Source organism: Suncus etruscus, chromosome 6 (assembly GCF_024139225.1).
Source record: "Suncus etruscus isolate mSunEtr1 chromosome 6, mSunEtr1.pri.cur, whole genome shotgun sequence".
NCBI classification, from domain to species: Eukaryota; Metazoa; Chordata; class Mammalia; order Eulipotyphla; family Soricidae; genus Suncus; species Suncus etruscus.
Window position 1 is genome coordinate 63004244 of NC_064853.1, and position 23950 is coordinate 63028193.

The following is a 23950-nucleotide window of genomic DNA, read 5'->3' on the forward strand; positions in this document are numbered from 1 at the left end:
TAGTAAGTATTTGTACCAGATAAAGTGCACCTATAGCACTTTGAAGTTTATTAAAAAAGAAACACAATATGGTATTTTATATCATATAGTGTTGTTATACTTTACATATTCATTATACATTATTTTAAGAAGAGATAGATTCACATATAAAATTTTTATTGAATCTGTGAGATACTCAGTCATAAAGTTGTTGATGACTGATTTTCAGTTATACAATGTTCCAACACCCCATGCCTTCACCAGTGTACCCATCTTGCCTTTGTCCCCACTCCTTTTCCTTACCACTCCCCAAATGACATCTTCTATGGCATATACTTCTCTCTCTGACTCTCATTCTTTCTCTCTCCCCTTTTTTTTGTTCTTAGGAACAGTTTGCAATATTGTTTCTGGAAAGTCATTACACTTTTAAATCAAGGTACCATCCTTAACAATAAGTGTAATATTTATGATTTAAGCTTGAAATATTATGGTATCACACTCACTTCTGAAATGTTAATATTCTTCCCTAACTTTTCTGGTCTCTACTCAGCTACACATTTGTATGCCATCTACCCACCTTCCACAATCCCCAATTTAGTTCTGTTTCCAAAATAAGGGCTTTGTTCAAATGGTTATGGAATATTTCCTTCCTTTGTTTCCTTATACTTACAAATAGTTACATTATACTAAATTTTTATTTTCCTCTGATTTGTGATATGTTTCTCTATGCATGATATTCTCATGTATATACATGTTATAGAAAAATATAATTTTTCTTAGGGCTAAGTAATTTTTCGTTGCATATAAATTCCAGAATTACTCATATAATTGGGTTGTTTCCAGATATTAGCTATTAGATAGCCCTGCGATAAACATAGGAGTGTATAGATAATTTTAATTAGTATTTTCTATTCTTTGTATATATACCATAAAGTTAATGAAATACATGGTTGTTTGTTGTTATATTTTTTGGAACTATCCATAATTTTTCCTAAAATGTTGAAATAGGTCACAATCCTACCAACAGTAAATGAATTTTGAATTTCTAATTTATTCACAGCAACTAGTGTCTCTAGCTGCTTGATATATGACACTTTCTTTAGTGTAAGAAACTATTACACTAGTACATTATATAAAATTATCTAATATAATGTCATTGTCATTTTAAATTTTAATTTTCTTCACGCAATGGTAATGAGCACTTTTTCATATACCAATTGACTATCTATATGTCCTCTTTGAAGAAAATTCTTTATGCTTCTTGACCATATCTTTTTATGTTGCTGAATATTGTGAGTACTCTTTATATCTTGGATATTAGCCTTTAGTCAGATATGTGATTTGTAAGCATTTTATAGCAGCATAGGGTGTTTTTAAACTTTATTTTAGCAATCATTTTTATAAGTGCAGAAAGTATTTTAGTTTATTATAGTCCTATTTAGATTTTTTATTTTTATGATGGCAGAGGTAAATTACTAAGCTATCCCTTAAGTCATTATCAGTAAAGGTCGTCCTTTAGTCCCTAAGGGGATTAATGGTTTGTCATTTGATTCACTTTGAATGAACTATTTTAAAAGCTTGGTACCCCAAAATGTATGGATTTCCACAGGTATTCATTCTAAGTTAAACTGTCCAGTCCAACAATCTGAGAATATGATGCTTTGGGTAGTACAGTCCGCCCCCCCATTTGATCTTTCAGATGTGCATTTGATACTTGTAATTTTGTTTTTATAATTCATAATTATATGGTGTTATAGTAGTATTTTTATGTTCTTATTGGTTATAGAATTGCTATATTTACATTATTATATTCTCTTAAGTATATATGTATATATTTATATTGTGTGTGTGTGTGTGTGTGTGTGTGTGTGTGTACTTTCCATGAAGGTGTAAGAAGACATTGGGCCATTTGGTGATAGTCAGACAATTTTGTAAGCATTTCACTGTAGAGGTTGGAGGAAGTGATGCTACTTGGAGGTCCTTGAGGACCAGTACTGCCAGGGCCATCCTGAGTACTAGGGGTACATCTAAGGCCATAATTCATTATTATTGACATTTTTGTTTTTGCTTTTTTGACAACACCCTGTGATTCTCAGGAGTTACTCCTGACTATAGGCTCAGAAATAGCTCCTGGCTCTAGGTACCATATTTGACTCAAGGATTGAACCAAGGTCCATCCTGGGTCAACCGTGTGCAAGGCTAATGACCTACCACTGTGCTATCACTCTGGTCCCCTGTGTTTGTCTTTAAAATATACTTTTTGGCCTGTGCCACTATTCCCTGGCTGCACTTCACATGAAAGCTTCCCCAATGTTATCTACAGATATCGTAGATGTTATCTACAGACATAGTCCTTGCATCCTGTGTTACTTATCTCTGGCTGCACTACACCAGGAAGTCTCACCATCACTGTTCATGTGACAGCTTTACTCTTTCATCCAACTAAATCCAAGAGTTTCTGGTTTTATATAATGCCTCGAATATCAATTGTCCTTTAGGCAAGTGGAATTATGAATTATTTTTATATGTGAATATTGAAATAGTATGAAGGGTCTGAACACTTTTAGATGAACAGCTCATAGAAAGTACTGTTGTGCTGAAATATAAAGACACAGGTCACATCACAGACAATTAGGAATCTGAATCTTAAATCACAGCACACAGGAAGAACACAGGCATTTGCATGTTCTGGTAGATACAGCCACTAGTTCTGTCAAATTATCAAACTGAAGCAAAGCCTCAGCCCACATTAATGAGGAACTTAACACAATGTTTTATGCAAGGGCTATAAAAATAGGCAATCAAAGGAAGAAAAATTAAACCAACAGAAAATTGAAATTACCCAGAGAATTGAAGAGTCTATACAAATTTAATTGAAGGAAATAAACAATACAAAAGCCAGTTACAGCACAGAATTCAACATGAGGATGACCATATCAGTATTATCGAAGACTCAATACTGACCATTACCAAAAATAAAGGGACAAAAGAAAATAAAGCTAAACAAAGCAAAATAATGTAAGATTTGTGTTACATAGTAGTAAGATAAATAATCTTCAAATTTTAAGAATTCCAAAAAGAAAAGAAAAAGGGAAAGGGAAAGAAAAATTGACAGAATAAATAATAAATAATTACCAAGAATTTGCTGATCTCTTGAAAGAGATCACATACAGATCCAAGAGTCCCAAAGATTATTACAAGATAAAAATAAATTAAACAAACTCAAACAAAACAACACCAATAAGCATAGTAATGAAAATGGTTAAATCAAAAGACAAAGACACACTACTTAAAGCAGAATTAAAGAAATAAAAAAAGGGCCCGGAGAGTTACAACAGTGGCTTTTGCCTTGCAAGCAGCCGATCCAGGACCAAAGGTGGTTGGTTCGAATCCCGGTGTCCCATATGGTCCCCCGTGCCTGCCAGGAGCTATTTCTGAGCAGACAGCCAGAAGTAACCCCTGAGCACCGCCGGGTGTGGCCCAAAAAAACAAACAAAAAAAAAAGTAAAAAAAATTCACATATAAAGAAAACAACATAAAAATTATAATAGATCTTTTATGTGATATCTTATAAGCCCCAAAAGAGTGGAATGATATATTTAAAGTATTGAATGGAAAAATTTTCTAGCCTAGAATTCAATATCATGTGAAGCTATCATTTATACTTGAGAAAGAAATAAGAACATTTTAAGAAAACCAAAAATTTACAGTATCTGTGGAAATTAAGCAAATATTCCAGGAATTAATGAATGCCACCAATAAAAAAGATGCCAGCAAAAAACAAAACAAACAAACAAACAAACAAAAAACTAGATTCCATACACATATCCAAAGGAGCAGCAGCACAACCTTATATATCATTAAGCTCTTTCCATATCAATGCACTTTACTCCCCTATATAAAATTAGAATAGCTGAATGTTTCAGGAAAGAAAATTCTTTCATTTGTTGCTTACAGGAAACACATCTAAACCTAAAAGATAAGTATAGAATAATAAGGCATGGAAAATCATTTACAAATCAGCAGCAAATAAGAAAGACATGATGCAGACTGCCAAAATTATATCAGACCGAATAGCTTTCAACATAAAAAAAGGTAATTAGAGGTAGTGATGGACAGTCCCTACTGGATAGTGGATCAAGAAATACTACCATGAAATACTATTATTAGTATTTATGCAGTGAATAAAGTCCCAGAAACATTAATTAAACTTCCACTTTATACTGGTCACTTCTTCACCACATACAGGCATTTTTTTGTAATATTTTTTATGATGTGTGTCAGTCTCCTGAGTATGATATAGATATATTATTGGGTATTTTTGGTTTGGTGGGTTGGTTTTATTTTTGCCACAACCTATTGATTGTTTTGGACTTACTCCTGGCTCTGTAATTCCATAATTACTGTATTATCAGTCTTCACCACTATTATTGTTTATTTAATTCCCTCAATTGTCTGCCATTTAAATATGGGAGTGTACCCTATGTTATGGAAGAATGATAATTTATAAAGTTCAGTGGGAGTTGAAAAGTGATACAAAAAAGTAACGTAAGGGATTTGCTTTGTATGCTGCAGGCTCAAGGTCTATCCCCATCACCATATTTGGTGCACCATAAAATAAAATATTTTCACTCACACATTATATAAAGAATTATAAGATATACAAATATTAGCCAAAAATAGAATATAAAATACCATCTGAAAATGAGGAATAGAAATGAACGGACTTTGCTTCGAAGAAGACCACAGAAGACAGTTGGCCAAAGGCATGTTAAAAATATTTTTTATATTTATTAAAAAACATTGGTTCCAAAGTTGTTCTTAGTAGAATGACTTCCTGATTTTAAAATGTATTATAGAAATAAAATTTAGAAATGCTGTGATACTTGAATAAAGACATACTTGCAGTTAAATGGATAAAATGAAACAAGGAAACACTTTTTAACAAATGGCCTTGGGAAAAATGTGATATGCACATGTAAAATAAACATTTTATGCTATCCACAAAAGTTTTGCAAGTGGGCTAAGAACTTTGAGTTAGACTATAATCCATAAAATTTATTGTGGGTAACAAGCAGAAGAACTCTGGAGGAAATGGACCTCAACAGTGTCTTCAATCATCTGACTATAGAGACAAATAAAATGAAAATAGACATAAGCAAACTAGGACTGGAAAAAATGCAGGAGATAAAGTAACTGGCCTTGCAAATGACCAACTTTAGTTTGATCCTCAGCATAGCATTTAGTGTACAAGCAACGTGATGTGTGATTCTTCTTGAGCACTGACCAGGAATAGGTTTTTAACACCAAAATTTTCAATTTACAAAAACAAGCAAAAATACAGAAATGCCATTACATCAAATTAAAAATATTTTGCATAATAAAATACATATACTAAAATTAAAAGATATGTTAGTGATTAGAAAGATAAAGCACTTTAATATTCTAACATTATGTTTTTTAGAGAAATGATAATTAACAAGACATTTCTCATCAATGAAAATGGAACACATAGACACTGTCTTCTTGTAGAATTATTTTTTAGGCCAAAATACACTCAATCTGTTTAACCTATATCTGGCTCATCTGTAATATTTATGGTGGATGAAATTCCATTGGCTACTTTGGGCATTGGCTTGTTTTATTTTCTATTTATCTTAGTTGCTAAAATAGAATATCAAAGTTTGATTCTGCTTTGAAACTACTATATTAAACTGAGAAGCTTCTGCACTTCAAATGAAACAATGGCTAGGATATAAAGACGAACCACAGAATTGGAGAAACTATTCATCCAATACCAACTAATAAGGAGTTAATATCTAAAATATCTAAATCTTTAAAGAGATTAACAAAAAATAGTTCTATTCTCATACAAAAAATAGCAAAAAGAAACAGACATAAGTGCTTCATATCATTAATCATTAGGGAGTGCTTTAAACTTTAACAAATGTTGTATTAAGGTATGGAAACTATTCATTCGTGATGTGATAAGTCCCTTTATTATAGGGACCTGTCATGTTATTCAATGTATATAGAAAACATTACAAAGATTCTTAAGATATTAAAGTATAAATTTCACATATGTCAGAAGTCTCGTTTATAGTATTTTCTCCTAAAAATAAAAAATATATAAATATATTTTGTTCACTGTAGCATGATTACAATAGCTATAATCTGAAAATAACTACTCAAGAATGTCAGTGTGGATATGTGTTATATATGTGTGTTTTATATGAACATATATATAAAGAATACTACTACTCAGATAGAACAAAACAAAAAACAAAAGTTTAAGAAAATGAATATAACAATGTGACTGAAAGTATAATATAAAGATTACATAGAACTAACCAAATTTGAAAGAATAATTGATAAGCTTGAGAATTTTTTATTAACTAATTAATTTAAATATGATGGTTACAAAAATTTTCATATTTGGGTTGAAGTCATAGAATGTACACTTGAGAAAATTTTAAATGTACCAAAAATGTTTCATTACTAAATAGTGATTTCATGAAAATTTACAATAGGTGGTTCATACAGTAAATTGGATGGAATTGAGTAATCAAATTAGCAAGCATTAAAATTCTCTAAACAAGGTTTAAAAGAGTATAGCAAGTAAGATCTTGACTTGATTGCTACTAAATGTGGCTTGATCCCTGAACTTCATATATTCTCTTAAGCACTTCTAGGTGTGGTCTTTGAGCACAAAACTAGAATTGAGCCCTTCAAACAGCCAGGAATAGTTCCCAAACTAAAACAAAGGAAAAATAAATCTCAGCTCCCAGACAGAGAAAAGCCATAGGATTATTATTTTTTTTCTTCAATAGGATCTTTGGCAGCATTGGAGATGCAATAATACTGTACATCAGAAGTGTACAGATTGGCATAGAGATATAGTAAGAGTGGTAATGTGCTTGCTTTGAACATGGAAAATCCTGGTACTTTCCTTAGCACCACATAAGGGTTATTACACAGCACAAGAACGATCCTTTAGCACAGAGCCAGGAGTAAGCCCTTAGCACTGCAGTGTGTAGACTCAAACAGGGAAAATATATAAAACTTCATATATTGACTACTTGTAAAAAAGACAAAATCATTAAAAGACTAAATCATTACTATATTAAACCATTGTATGAAAAGAACTAGCTGCATATAAAGTAAATATGTAAAATGACAGATCAAAATGTAATTTGTATGTAAGGTTTTATGTACAAATAAACATTTAACATTTTAAACATTTAACAGTTTAGTATGTCAAATATTAAGTAACTATTAGTCTATATATACTGTCTTTAGAAAACTTTATACCTAAACACTAAGATATCCACAAAGAGGAAACATACAATAAATGAATAAAATTAAATGGTAAAGTAATATAAATATGTCACTGAAGAAAATAATCAAAACTATAATTAAAATAATGAATCTGAGAGGATGTAGAAAATATAAAATTTCAATAAATACATATATAAATAGTCATTCTTAAATATAAAATAGATAATTTTCTGATAAAATATAGTATCTTTTGGAGAAAATTTAATTAAAAATCAAATCAATATCACTGGAAATATGAAATATAAACTACAACCACCAATGTTTCCAATGTGTCTGTCCATAAAGAAGATCATATGGGCGGTGATGAAGAGAGCCTGGGAACACTGGTGGAGGGGAATCTAACACAGGTGGTGGGATTGATACGGGAAAATTGTGTCCTTAAAAACCATCAGGGTGCCTGAGCTGTGGTGCAAGCCATAAGGTGTCTGACTTGCAAACATTAGTCTAGGGAGGACCTTGGTTTGATCCCCTGGCTTCCCATATGGTCCTCTAAGCCAGAAGTGATTTCTGAGCTCATAGCCAGGATTAACCACTGAGCATCAAAGGGTGTGGCCCCCCTAAAAAAAAAAAAAAAACCAATGAAACCCAACTATCAATGACTTTGTAAATCACAATGCTTTAATTAAATGCAATAATTAAATAGCCAAACCAAAGTATATGCTGCATTTAAGACTAGTATTCTGTTTAATTATAGTTAATTGTATGTAAACTTTATAAATTTTATTTTTGTAATAAAAATATAATATTGAGTTTAGTATATGATATTTAGAAAAAATCTTATATATTTTGTCTTTAATCACAACAAGTGTTAATAAAATGTATTTTTAAATAATTTTCAAAGTCCTGTTATTTATTAAGTCCCTGATACTTTGAAGGTGAGTTTTATAGAAAAGAAGAGTTATTGATTTCTTTCCTGTTATACATCTTTATGGTACAGTTGAAAATGAAAATGTATTATTATTGAACTATAGTAGAAATACTTTATCAGCTAAATTACTTGTGACTCAGTATGCAGTTTTTATCCCAATAGTTTTATTCAGAATTTTAAGATAATTTTTCTACTACAAAAGCATCTACAGAAATAATGCTATATATTTAAAGATCTTTGTATAATAATGGATCAATATTATTTTCTCAGTACATGATAAAATGTTCAAAGTTAGTTCCATACCCTACATTACATACAGTTTGCTTTCTTTCAATTATGTTTTGTAAGGTATGGTTTAATACTTGATAATTAATTTAAAATTAGTGCTAGTATTTGTTAAGGAGAAATTTCAATTTTCTTAAAAAAATTAAAAAAACTGTGAAATCTAAACTTATTGATGCCAAAGTTTAGTTAAATGGCTCTTTTTTCAATTTTTGTTATTTTTAATTATGAGAACAAAGATGCAAAGAAAGAGGACAAGGTAAAGTTACAGTGGAAGGACAATCACCCATAACATAATTCTCAGAAGAAGTCCCCTAGCTGATATCTTAACTTTGAACTCTCAGTCAAAGAACATTAAGATAAATAAAACAGAATCCATATACAATTACTTTGTCCCTCAAGTCCCCAGATTGTAACACATCATAATATTTCTTAACAGCACACAAGGCAATCTAAAGCCATAAAACTTACATAACTCCTTAAACATTAGAGGCATAGTATTTTTTACATTTCCATGTACATGCATATTAGCTTAAGTTAACCTCAAATTTTAAGTGGGTATTTTTTTTTTAAGAATTAGAGTCAAAGGAGCACAGTAAAAACGGTGTTAGAATGGCAATTGTTGTTTGCATAGGCCCACCAAAATATGAAGGGCATGGAAAGGAAGAACCTTGGCCTAAATACAAAGAGACCCTACTGAAGTTTCCTGGCATAAGACCAACTCTAGGCTCCAGACAAGTTAGATTGTCCAATCCAAATCATTGTCTGTAGTGCCAACACACTTTTATTTTTCACACAGTCTCTGTTATTGGTATCATGTTTCTGTATTAAAGATCCTGGAATCTGCATATCCTACATTGAAGTCAGAATGTGGAGCGTCCTCTTGTTTCACCTCATCATTAAAGGGCAATGCAGGGAGCCCTGTCCTGTAAGCAGGTCGTTGTTGTTAAGTCTTCTCAGTGTTAAGGGAAGTCTCTTTTGAGCAGGTCGATGTCTGAACAGTGGTAGGGTCTTCCGTGGTATAGGATTGCTTCCAGGTGATGTTATAGACAAACCTGGATGTTTTGTGGATGGCTTCCCTGGTTCAGGGGTAAATGGAAAATGCCCTTTCTTCTGAGGCCTGTGCCAGGTTGTTATGTCAATGTTCAGGGTGTAAGGTCCCTTTACACTACAAGATTTGTGTGTTCCAATCTCTATTATATAGGATCTTATTTGTATGTATAGTATTTTCCCATTTTAATGTATCTATGCAAAAAAGGAGCAATGCCACGTGGCGCTATTGGCGCATATGGAGGCCATAAGAACAAGTCCAACAATACCTATGACATGGTTCAAGCATAAGCATTAAACTGGGGACTCTTCAAACAAAATTCCTTGTTGAACAGCTCATAAAGAGAAGATAAAAAAATGCTAGAATCGTCACTGTATAAGAAAATATTTAATAAGACTTATAGCTGTCAGAGAAAAAACACAAAATATTTGAAAGGAATACGTGTCCATTTTATGTCTTTTGAAACAGTTTGGAGTTGTTACACACAGTGCACAGCTTTGATCTGTGATTAGGATTATGCAGTACTGAAGTTAAAAAGAGTAATGTGGGTTAGTGATGTTTGGGGGAGGGTGAGAGAGTTAAGGAGTAAAAATGAGCTTTGTAGGGGTGTGGGAAAGGGCAGAATACAAAATGGACATTCTGAATACGCAAAACATAACATAAAGATAAGGAATACTCTTAATACATGCAATGAGCCCCTACGGGGTTTTCCATATGTAGACAGGTCAGAAATTGCCAGTGACAAACTTAGCACAACCGAACAAATCTCAGCACACCCCAAGTTAGGACCCACCATTTCTCCTGGGCCCCCAGCACACCCAAGTTAGGGAGAAGGCCTTCCACATGGAGTCTCGCCAAACCCCATGCCGGCTAGAGCTAGCCTCCAGCTCAAGAGAGAATCGATAAGAGCCGGGAGCCAGGATCTGCCCGCCCTATACCTTGTGCCCTTGCATTGTCCATATTATATTCTGCCCTTGCCTACTGTCCTCCAAACTCATGTCTAGTCCTTCACTCCCTCACCCCCAACCATCATTATCCCACATTTAACCCTTTTAACCTTCAGTTCTTGCCTCCTCAAGAAGCAGGTATTTATCCCCACACATAGCCAGCTGCCAAACTGTACCATAAGTGATATGATAGACTCTCAGCATAAGAAAATCCCAATACTTTATTGTATTGATCTCCTCTCAGAGGCCTCCTTCTCACCTCCTTCCTTCATTGTGGGCCGGCCTTTGCTTGCTAAGAGACTCGATTTCTGAGAAGTCACAGCTCAAGGATTTTTCCTAATATGGGTCCATTGCCAGCCTGTTATCAGACTGCACAAGCCAAATCACAAACCAAAGTGATGCACCAGATTTAACACACCCTCAACTATTTCAGAGACATATAAGAGACATAATATATATTTTGAATATTTTGTATCTCTTAACAGCTATAACCTTGTTAAATATTCTCTTATACAGTGATGATTTTCCCCCACTATTTTGTCTGTTCTCTTTGTAATCTGTTCAATAAGAATTCTGGTAGAGGAGTCCCTAGATTTAGAGCTTATGTTAAAACCAACTTATGGGGATTGTTGGACTTGTTCCAGCAGTCTCCATATGCACCAATAAAGCCATGAGGCATTGTTCCTCTTTTGCAAAGACACATTACAATGGGAAAATACTATACATAAAAATAAGTTCTTATCTAATAGAGATAGGAACACACAGTCTTATAATGCAGTGAGACTTTACATCCTGAACATTGTCATATTGACCTGGCTGAGGCCTCAGAAGAACGGGCATTGTTCATTCTCCCTTGAACCAGGACACCATCTACCAAACAACCATGGTTGTCTATAACATCACCTGAGAGCAATACTCTAACATGGAAGACCCTACCGCTGCCCCGACATAGACCTACTCCAAAGAGGTCCTTTAATACCGAGAAGACATAACAACAACTACCTGCTTTCAAGGCAGGGCTATCCTAATTTCCCTCTAATTGTGAGGTGAAACTAGAGGAAACTCCACATTATCCTGACTTTGATGTAGGATATGTACAGATTCCACGATCTTTAGCTACAGAAACCTGACACCAGTGGGGGCACAGGGATGGAGAAGGTTTATTAGCACTGCAGACAATGACTTGGGTTGGACAACCTAGTATGCCTGGAGCCTAGAAATGGTCTTATGCAAGAAAACTTCAGGTCTCCTTGCATTTAGGCCACAGCTTTTCCTTTCCATTTCCCCCATATTTTGCTGAGCCTATGCAAACTATTGCCACTCTAACACTGTTTTAACACTTATCCTTAAAAAAATAAGAAGAAAAGCTTATTAAACCTTTAGCTAGGTCAAAAAAAAAAAGAATTCAAATTTCTTTTTTTTTTATTTTTATTGTGGCAAAATGAGTTACAAATCTTTCACAGTAATATTTAAAGTACATAGTGACAATGAAAAAGGGGCATTCCCACCACCAGTGCTGTCCTCCCTCCACCCCTTTTCCCAACATACATCCCACTTCTCCCTCCTTAACCTCCCAGGACGCTAGCTTAACTGGTCCCCATTTGTACAGCTTGTTGTAGATTGGGTATTGATTCTGTTGTCACTGACTTTGGGTTTGGTGTTCAAGTCTGATCATTTTTTATTTCCCCTAACGAATTAAAATTTCTTAATAGTTTCAGTAGCCATTTTAGAAAACTTTCAGATTACTTATAGTATAGCAAAGTCTCAGTAAATAAGTAGGCTTTTAATTTTTTTTAGTTTATGTTTCATTGCTCTCTAGTAATTATACTTTTTATCTCTATTTCTTCACTGAATCCCCCAGATCTGAACTTAAAATTTCTATTTCTGATTCTACATCTATTTCTGGCTTGAATCTGTTAGTGTTGTACACACAGAGAAACCTGAGTTGACTATAAACATAGAGGTGGTCACCACACATATACAGTTGATTGATCAATTTGTTATAGCTGTTATTCTGACTCATCTAAGGTGACAGGGAGAAACTGATATGAGTATGAGAAGAAGAGAAAAAAAAAGGACAGGGCAAAATTAGTCTTGTGAGCACATTGCAATTTTGTTTTATGTTTTCCAAAATCACATATCTATTAGTTCCCAGGCTGTTTTATATGGAAATATGTCTAGAAAGGCCTTCACTTATATAAGGCAAGTATGGCCTAGTATCTGTCCATCTAAGACAATGAAATATTACAGTTCTGCTCTGAGAGAAGGAATTAACATTTTCTTAGACAAAGGTAGACAAATATACCCTAGTGGCTACTACCAGGGTGATAGTAAAGTAACTTTAAATTAGTTACTGTAATTTCCAAAGAATCATTGCCAGCTAGGGAAGTGATTGACTCTAAATGTTATATATAGGTTTATATATATATATACATACATATGTATGTATATATATGTAACACATATATATGTATTATATATAGATTACATAGGTTAAATATCTGCATTCATCATTTTCAAATCAGTCAGCTTTATCCATATCCCTGTCTTTTTTACATATCACAAAACCTAAGGAGTTCCAAGGACTATGGAAATATTCCTTCTTTTGTCTGTGATGAATCTGAAAGTAAATCAATTTAGTTGCAAAGGACTACATGGTAAACAGTAATGATGTCCCTTGTCTGGGGCCTTTCTTAATTCTTTTTTTGTTTGTTTGGTTGCTGTTTTTTTTTTTTTTTTTTTTTTGAGGGGGTCACACCCGGCAGTGCTCAAGGGTTACTCCTGGCGCTATGCTCAGAAATCGCTCCTGAAAGGCTTGGGAACCATATGGATGCCAGGATTCGAACACCATCCTTCTGCATGCAAGGCAAATGCCCTACCTTCATGCTATTTATCTGGCCCCACCTTTCTTAATTCTAAAAAAAAACTTTCTCCTATTTATTCAAATCTAAAATTCTTTGCAAGTGCAGCAGATAACAATATTGTCTAATAGCCTGAAATAGTTTTTGAATGGCCTCTTTTTAATTTTTCATCTTGAATTGCACATTAGAGGTATTAGGAATTGATCTCTGTCCAATTATTACCTTGATTAACAGAAATCCAGAACATTAAGCCTTTAACTTTGCTTATTTGTGTGGATTCCCCTACTTTGGTTCTGGGTTCTCATAAATTTTTGGCTTCACCTCAGATACTTCTTATTGCTAAATTTCCTTGATCGAGTGCCACTTGCCTAGGACCAGCTCTGGTGAATGGGCCTGAATCAGGTACCATGAGAAATAAGAAAGCAAGACATAAAAGAGAGAAAAAGGGGTCAAAGACCTCAATGGATTGAGAGACCTGACTGTCCTTCATTTACAGTTATTATTTTTAGAACTATTTAGTCAGCAAGAAGAAGAAAAATAGAAAGATAGATAGTGCAAAAATCTCTGGATTGTCTTCTTCTGGAATACAGGCAAGAGTGAATTCACAAGAGCGAATACAGAATCCTCAGCAATAGGGCAATAGGGCATTGATAATTAGTAATTAAGAGTCACTAAATCAACTTTTCAGACATTCTCCTCAAGCTATCATCTTTCTAGCTAAGTATATTTATTTCCTGGATATTTGTATATCCAACAGAAGATGGGAAACTGATAGCTATTAAGGTATGGCTGAGGTTATTTACTTGGCTATGAGTAAGAGCAGTGAATATTTTTACCACTGGCATGAGTTAGGCAGGTTTGCCTCAGTAATGGTGACACCCCATATAAATCAATAGTAACAACAGATGAATTATATGATACTAGTTGTGACTCAACCTTCTAATTCTCATTAACTTGCTTCCCAGGTCAACAAATATTAAAACTGATGTTAATATAAAAATCTCCTGATTGTTGAAAGACTAGTTCTGAAATCTCTTCCCAGGCTATTAGGATCCATACAACATGTTTCATTCTCTTGTCCTTTTTTTCTGCTGCCATGATCATTTTTAATTCCATCATATGGAATTCTTCAGGGGACATCTGGATTAGTGACAAATTTTTCTGCTAAAATTTCAGGAATTCTTCTTATTTTTCAAACCATCCACTAGAGCTTTATTCAGACTTAAAACTTTAAACAAATTCTCCAATGAATTTTTTTCACAGAGACCACATGCAAGAGTCTATCTACATTTCATTCTGTAATTTGTGTGGTTACTATTGTAGGGTTCAGGTAATAATCTCAAATTGTTTCTATTTCTGTAATCTTGGCACTATACATTTCCTGGGTTTAATTACTCTGTCTCTTTTTCATCCAAATTACTCTGTCTCTTTTTCATCCAAACTAGTAAAAGCCATAGCTCAGTGTCTTCTCATAAATATGAAATGGCCTTTGTTATTTTATTTTTCCATTTATTTTAAATATAAAAAAATGAAATAATAGATAAAAACAATTTTCTGAACATCCTGCTACACATTTTTGGTTTCTAATTTGAATTTTAGCTGGGATGATATAGAGAAATTCAACACAGATCATAAGATACTTCTGGTTTATGCAAGGTTTACTTATACAGGAAAAGATAAGACATAGAATTAAAATTTATATAACAACTTTACTTATGAACATATGCTGGGAATATTTTTAAATTATTAATAAAACAATAATTTATGTGTATTTTTCTCTGTTCGTTATTCCATAATTTTATATTTTCTAACAGTAGACTGGCATCAGCTAGGGAATTATAGGAGTGATGGCGCAACAGTAGGGCATTTGCCTTGCACACATCTGACTAGGACAGACCGTGATTCGATCCCCTGGCATCTTATATGGTCCCCCAAGCCTGGAATGATTTCTGAGCACATAGCCAATAATAATGCCTAAGAATAATTGGGTGTGGCCCCAAAATAAAAAAGTTAATAATTAATTAAGTCATAAGTTTATAAATAAATTCATTAATTTAATTTATTAATAATAAAATTAAGTTACTAGTGAGGCAAAGTTATATATTATACATTTTAATATATGGAAATATTAAAAGTAAAGTTTGGCTCAATTGCTAACCAATAGTAACAGTAAATATAATTCTGTATAACTCTGTAACCTAGCTTTTTGTATTATTTTACTTCATAGTTTGTGCTACATGGTTGAAGATTGGTAATGCTTTGGCAACAGTAGGTAACTTTATAATAATATAAAGTGTTTTAATTATTTGTGAGAATGAAATCTAATATACAAAAATTATCTAATATACAAAAAGTATCTCTGGAAGAATGTTTCTAACATTACTTTAGAATGACAGCTGAGCTTATCTTTAGGAATTGCTTTAAACTGAAAAGTGTTGCTTTGCAAAATATTTCACCTATTCCCCAGAAAGCCTACAATGGTGAATGGTAAAATAACTTTTGAATTAATTATGGCAATTTTATAGGTAAATTTCAAAGGCAGGATACATTTCAACTGTAGGATAAATTGAATTCACTATTGTAACTGTATCCAATTTAACTATATCCTCCCCAATTATCTCATATTTGTTTCCAAAATGTATCCAATAATTAGATATAGACAGTCTTTCATTTTTTGTTTTATTTAATTTTTTAGTTCTTTATAGATCACACATGACCATACTCAATGGTACCTGAGCACAGAGCTAGGAAAATAAAGAATAAAAACAAAAATAGAAAATTAAACATACTGGGGCTGGAGTAGTGGCACAGAATGGTAAGGCATCTGCCTTTCTGGCGCTAGCCTAGGAAGGACCACAGTTCGATCCACTAGCATCCCATATGATCCCCCAAGCCAGGAGCGATTTCTGAGTGCATAGCCAGGAGTAACCCCTGAGCATCACCAGGTTTGGCCCAAAAAAACAAAAAAAAAAAAGAGAAAGAAAATTAAATATACATATTTCATGCTTATACAGACATTTTATCTTATTTAAAAATTACCACAAGAGTAGTTACTGCAGTTGGATAAATAACTACACTAACAAATATCATAACAATGGTAGAAGTGAGTGATATAAACTGCCTGTCTTGAGAGCAAGTAGGTAGTGATAGAAGAAAGATATGGGGGCATTGATGGCAGGAAGATAGTACTGGTGAAGGGGATGTAGTTTTTATGACTGAAGTCCAAAAACAAGCATGTTTATAACCATGGTTTTTAAATAAATACATTATTGCTTAAAAAATAAAAAAAAATCAGAAATAAAATGTTCTGTGCTGACTGGCAGAGACTTGGTTCTGTATGAAGAGAGTCTTAGATGAATATGGTATCTTAAGAAATAAAAAATATATATTATTGATTTCCTATAATTTTTTTTTTTGGTTTATGGGTCAAACCTGGCAGCGCTCAGGGGTTACTCCTGGCTCTGCACTCAGAAATCACTACTGGCAGATTCAGGGGACCATATGAAATGCCTGGATTTGAAGCACCATAAATCTGAGGTAAGCCTTACCTCATGCTATCTCTCTGGCCCCTGACTTTCTATAAATATTTAATTGAATCTGTAAGATACAAATCGCTATATAATGAAAACAGTTACAACATTGCTCATATAATGCCTAATCATAAAATGCCCAGTTATACAACTTGGAGTACCCATCCCTTTACCAGTACACATTATTTGCCACCAAAGTCCCCGGCGTTTCTATCTTGCTTTCCCATATGGCCTTCTTACAGCCTCTCTCTCTCTCTCTCTCTCTCTCTCTCTCTCTCTCTCTCTCTCTCTCTCTCTCTCTCTCTCTCTCTCTCTCTCTCTCTCTCTCTCTCTCTCTCTAGTTTTTCTGCCTTTCTTTATTCTTTTACAATCTATTTTGTTTACTATTGTTTTGTAGTAAAATTTAAAGTTGGGAAAATTGATGCTTCCCATCTACTTTTTTTTAAGGATTGCTTTAGATATTTGTGGTCATTTATTGTTTTAAATAAAATTTACAGATTCTTTGTCTACATCTTTAAAAAGTATCTTTTACATGCTTAGAGGGATTGCATTAAATTTTATAATGCTTTGGGGATAATTGTCATTTTAATGATGTTAATCCTCCCATTCCATGAACAGTGTATGAATATCCATTTTCTTGTGTCTCCTTTTATTTTTTGAAATAGTGTTCTGTAGTTTTCTTTGTACAGGTCTTTCGCCTCATTAGATAAGTTGACTCCCAGATATTTGAGTTTCTATGACACTATTGTGAAGGGAATTATTTTTAATGTGCTTATTTCAAAGAAGAAACACAGATCATCAAAATTAATATAAAAATGCTCCATATCATAATTATAAGGAAGAAAAAATCAAAACAACAATGAGGTATGATATCACATAGCAGAGACTGGAACACATTGCAAAGAACAAGTGTTGGTGTGAGTGCACTGAGAAAGCAACTCTCATACACTGCTGGTATGAATGCCATTTAATTCAGCCTTTCAGAAAAACAATATAAATACTCCTTAAAAACTCAACATTTGAGCTACCATATGAGCCAGCAATACCACTCCTGGGAATATATTCCAGGAACTCAAAACACAATACATAAATGCCCTGTGCGCTCTGATTTTTATCACAAAACTATTTACCTTAGCCACGATTTTGGAAAAAATAGGCAACCAACAATACATAAATGACTAAAGAAAGTGTGGTGTGAGCACACCATGCACTATGCAATGAAATAGTATGCAGCCATTAGGAAAATAAAATCATAAATTTACCTGTACATGGATGTATATGAAGATTATTATGTTGAGTAAAATGAGTCAGAAGGAAAGGTATAGATATAGAATAGACTTACTCATCTATGGGGTATAAGAATAATGAAAGAGTATGGTAATAATATCTAGAGACAATAGAGATGTGGACCAGCAGGATAGCCCATTATATGATGTTTGCCACAAAAAGAGGTGAGCAAAGTTAGAGAACTAACTGCACTGACAATCTTCATGACAGCGACAGTCAGAGAGAGAAGCAGAAATTCTGTCCCAGATAGTCGAGGGGTAGAAGTTGGGGGATATTTGTGGTGGGAAAGTTGCATTGGTGAAGGACAGTGTACAGTCTATGACTAAAACTCAACTATGGAAATTGCTGTAACCAGAGTACTAAAATAAAGAAATTATATTTAACAATTTTATTTTTCCTAAACCTTTAGAAAAATCAATCTTTAATATTGTACTCATTCTCCTGAAAAATGCATACTGACCATATTCTTTAAACATCATCTAAAGTATTTCAAGTGTATGTTTGCAGAACAAATGTGTCACTTAAATCCAAATTAAGATATCTATTTTATAGCTTTCTATCTTATCCAGTATATAAAAAATAAAGTTTTGATTGTCCTATTTTTGTTTCAGAAACTTATTCACCCTCAATCCATTCATTAATTGTTATGACCAATAGTAATTTCACTTTTGATTTCTTAAACTCAAACCCTTATATTTCATTTGTAAATAAACTTTTACATCACTTTCAATTTAAACATATATTTCACAGGAGATGGAGAGATTTTATACTCAGTTTGAAGCTTAAGTTAAATAAAACAAATGTAGACTCTATCATCTACACCCTAGGTAGTGGTTCAAGAGCACCTAGACAGGAGTAATCTCTGACCATAGCCAAATGTCCCCTATCTCCTTCCCCAAATTACTGCATTCATAATATATGCAAGATCATAGTACTTCTCTTATCAATTTTATAAAACATGTTAAAACTTGTCATCTTTCCTAAATTACCACAATCACTTACATGGCTCAATACAAAAGCCCAGTTTTCCTACTTAAGTAATGTCATTCTTTGTTATAATGGACATTTAAATATAAATATTTAAGTCTTAGTTTTTTTTATTGAAATAATATTATTTGTAAACTTGTCAATTATTATATTTATGTGCTACGGACGTGTTGCATCCACAGGCAAAACCTTAGTGAGTCAGATAGACTCTCACTGGGAATAAGCAGGAACACGAAGCAGACGAATATGAAATATAAAATAATGATACCACACGCAGTATGTGTGGGGTCAACACATCTCTGGCAAGAGTGTGACAAATTTTAATCTTAGGCAAGGGAGTATATAAAGGGAGAAAGAGGCAGTCATAACATGAAAAGAATGCAATGTACATTGTTTGATTTAAGAACAAATACACAGATCTTAGGGTGTTTAGTAACCTAGAATAGAATAGGTTTCAGTTAGAGGATAAAAGGAAGACTAAATTCTTACATATCAAAGAAGTTCCTGACCCTAGGTGTTATTACTGATGTAAATTAGGGGATAGCAGGAATCCTGGCTTACTCCTGATAAATATTCTTAACCTGAGGGAAATAATATTCTAGCTAGGGACTAAGACCCACTTCCTATGATCTGGTAATAGAAAGAGAATAACACTAAAGAAAGGGATTCAATAATTATACCTAGTGAAATAATCCAATTCTACACTGACCAAACCTGTTTTCAAGCAGGTATTCAAAGTGACAGGGAGAGTTCCCAAGACAGAAATCGTTCTGCTTTGAAGCTCAAAAGCAGGGAGAGAAGACCATTGTCTTGAAGATGCTATGTTTTGACTTGGCCTTGAAGACTGACAGAAAGAAACAGCTGGCTGGACTTTAAGTTGCAAATATGCTAAGCCAGCAGGGAACTTTTAACAGTTTGCTTTGGTACTGAAATTCCTTTAATGACTGCAAGATAGCTAAGACCGAATTTCTGTAGTGGCAAAAAAGACAAAATTCAAATAAAGATAAAATGTAATGTCACAGCTGTGTTAGAATTTATAGCCAATAATCCACGCAAAGGGTCAATAATTGACTTTTTTGAACGGGTTTTTTGGCAGATAATTCTTGAGAGGAAAATTAGACACTGCACCAGGAAGGCAAAAGCCACGTCTGGTGCGTGTTTCCTTATGTGGGGGGGTAACATTTATGGGTTCAGTAAATGGTTTCTATTTATGAGTTCAATATAGCCACAACATACTTCCCTCAGTTATATCCCATGGAATCATTCTCTTGCACTGTTCATACCCTAGTTTGCTCAATACGTAATCTATAAAGGCTGCTTTCAGACCTCATTTTTCAGGGTTCTCTGTTTTCTCCAGATATACTTTCTCTTCTACTAATTATAACATTTCATAGTTATGTTTATCTTACTTGTCTTCCACAACAGAAGTTTACATCATCAGACAGAAATGAATTTTGCATTCACAGATGCATGCTAAAATATGAAGATATTGCTTAAAACTTAGTAGGTACCAATAAATATTGCAGATAAGGTATTGAAATAAAGTAGTCATTATGCATGAGTTCAAGACCTCATACCAGTAGAAGATACATTTGATTAAGTTAAGGACATCATTACATGCATTTCTATGATTAGTGAAAGATGTTAAAGAAAAATATAATTATTCGCTGACCATATAAAACCATAAAAGCACTAAGGTTTGTCATATATATTAGATACTATTATTGCTGCAATATTTGCCATAAATTTATAAATTCCAGTAAAAAACTATAATGATTATGTCTCTAACCTGAGAATATGCTTGACATGCAAATCACCCTTCTCTTCCCACATCAAGACTTTTGAAATTTTACATAATAATGCAAATGACCTAGAGTTACAGTCTAAATTTTATTAAGACTTGCTATCACTGTATTAAGTTAAGTGAAAAAACATAATCTGTTTGAGAGGTAGTCAAAAATTCTATGAATATTTAAATGTGAATGTTGTATAATTTATTTTTGTGTAAATGCTCCAGATAGAAATTATTTTATGCTTTCATGTTAGGCTTACTATGTTACATATTAGTGTACTCATATATAATAAAAATTACATAAATGTGCATATTTTTCCCCATGATTTCAATAGATATAAAGTAGCAAAAAGTAAAACACACTTTTATTAATATATGTAATTCAGGAAAATACAAGTAGGGATAAAAATGAAGGAGAAAGAAGAGTGAAAAGCATTATAAATTAATATTTTAACTACAAGAATATGACCAAAAACAAAATTAAAACTATTATATTTTATAAATCAATGTGAGATACAGTTAAAAATTGTTGAAAGTTGAGTTTCAGTCAAAAAATATTTCATTACTTAACTAATGTACAAAATATGTTTTATAATTTATTTAGAGTAATAGCAAATAAGTTATACTTGGCTCCCAATTTCACAGGCAAATGTATACCTCACAAGTTAATTCAACATACGTTTATGATATGTATGTTATAGGCTAAGTGATATTATATAACTCAGGGTGGGGCAATTAAGCTGTGATGAAAAGAATATTTTAATCTAGAAATCTTGTAAAAGTATCTAGTAGAATAGAGACTTTAAGCTAGTGTACAAAGGCACCCTATAATTAAATAAGGTAAAAATAATGTTCATAAAATATATTTTGTATGTTCCAGTAGTCTCTGTATTTTTTGCTTAATAGATTTGTAATGACACAATTAAATTTAAAAGTGTGCATTAAATTTATTGATCTCTGTAGTGATTCTCCACTGATTTCAGCCTCCTACTCCCCTCATATGTTTGTATTGCAAAAAATCTACAGGGAAAGTCTCCTCAGACATAAAAGCAGGGGATATTGATCATTTAAATAGGGTAAAAATTCTGGACAGTTGGTTTATAAGTGTTTTTTGTTTTCTTTAAAAAGAAATAACAAGTAGGTTTTGGAAGGTATGAACTAGATAAAAAGTTATATAAGTACAATATTTTGAACATAATACAAGCACACATATTATTTTACATTTAACATTGCTCTTGCTTTATTTCCATTTTAAAAATATTAAAGCACAGTAATTTACATAGTCACTCATAGACAACATAGATATGCAATATTTTAGCAGTGTCACACAATCAATGAATCAGTGTCAATTTCCCTCCACAAATATTCCCAATTCCTATAACCACCAGCAATATTGACAGGAACCATTTTCCACACAATTGTCCTGTGATTTTAATGTGGTAAACTGTGACTTGTATATTTAGTCCTATCATTCCTTAACACTACTGAATCACCTGATCTCCTTGACCTCTACCCAACACCCAGTGTTCTCTGTATTTCTTTCTCCACTCCTCATTATTAATATACTCTGAGTACAAAGGTGATCTAGACAACCACCTCTTTAAACATTACATTTCTTTATGCAGTTTTTCTAAATACCACATAAAAGTATTAGTATCCCGTGTTTACCCTGCTTTAGTCTTACTTCAGTTAACATATCTTCCATTTCAGTCCTTATTGCAATAAATTACATGATTTTATCAGTCTTTATAGCTATGTCATATTGTATTTGTGCAGACCCTGTCTGCAAGTGTCAATTTCCTCCTCTTGGAGTTTTGAGACTGAAGAGGCTCTCCCCAGCTCATGACGGGAAAATAACATGTCTTAGGATAACCAGAGACAATTTATTTCCCGACAGCACTGCTTATATAGGACCAAAAGAGGAATTGGTGTATCTGCAGGGTATCAGGAAATAACCAGGGTGGTAGGTGAGGCACTGGAGAGAAGATAAGAATGACAAATGAGATTTAGGAGTGCCCCTGGAGAAAAAATGTGTTGACAGTTATTTTCTCCTTTAACCAGAGTTCTCTCTGACAGAGGAGAAATGCCCAAGAGTCAAGCCCTATTGACTCACTAAGTTTGAAAGGTGGCTGCCTTCTTTGTGATGTCCTTCTCATCTCTGGTGTAGTGGTGTTTCTGAAGCTGTCATCATCAAGGAGAATCTCTGGAACAATTTATTGCCCTGTGGATTATCCTGGATTATCCTGCCAGATGCTTCAGAAAAAATGTCACAGAGATCATCCTACAATATTGTGTTTATATACCACACCTTCTTGATTTATTCACCTGATGTTGGACATTTAGGTCAATTCCATATCTTTAATATCTCACTGAAAGCTGCAAAAAATCATGCTATGCATATGTTCTTTTGAATAAATGTTCTTTCTTGGTGCTAGATACCCCAAAGTATAATTGTTAAGTCATATTGCAATTCAATTTTGAGTTGACTAACAACTTTTCATAATATTATTCATAGGGGTTGAATCAGGCAACATTCCATCAGCATTGTATGAGAGTTCCTTTAAAATCACATCTAAACAAACAAATATTGTTTCTGATATTTGACATTCTCAATGGTATAAGATGATATATCTCATTGTCATCTTATTTGAACTCCCCTAATAACAGATGATGATTATTTCTTTACGTTTGACTATTGGCAATCTGTTGGTCTTTCACAGAGAAGTTTTTGTTTATTTATTCTTCCCAAGTTTTGCTGGTGATTTTAGATTTATTTCACCTTCATAAGTACATGGGCATTAACCCTTATATCTAATGTGTTGAGTGCAAATATTTCCCAATTATATCATCTGTGTTTTTGTTTTATCATTTTCTCTTGTTGTATAGAAATTTAGTACTCTGTTAAGCCAGAGAACCTAGAAGAAATGGAAGATTTTTAGAAAGCTGAAATTTCCCCAAAATGAATCAGATAACCTGAACCACCAATAATAAGCAAGGACATTGAAACTGTAATTGAGAAATTTTTGAA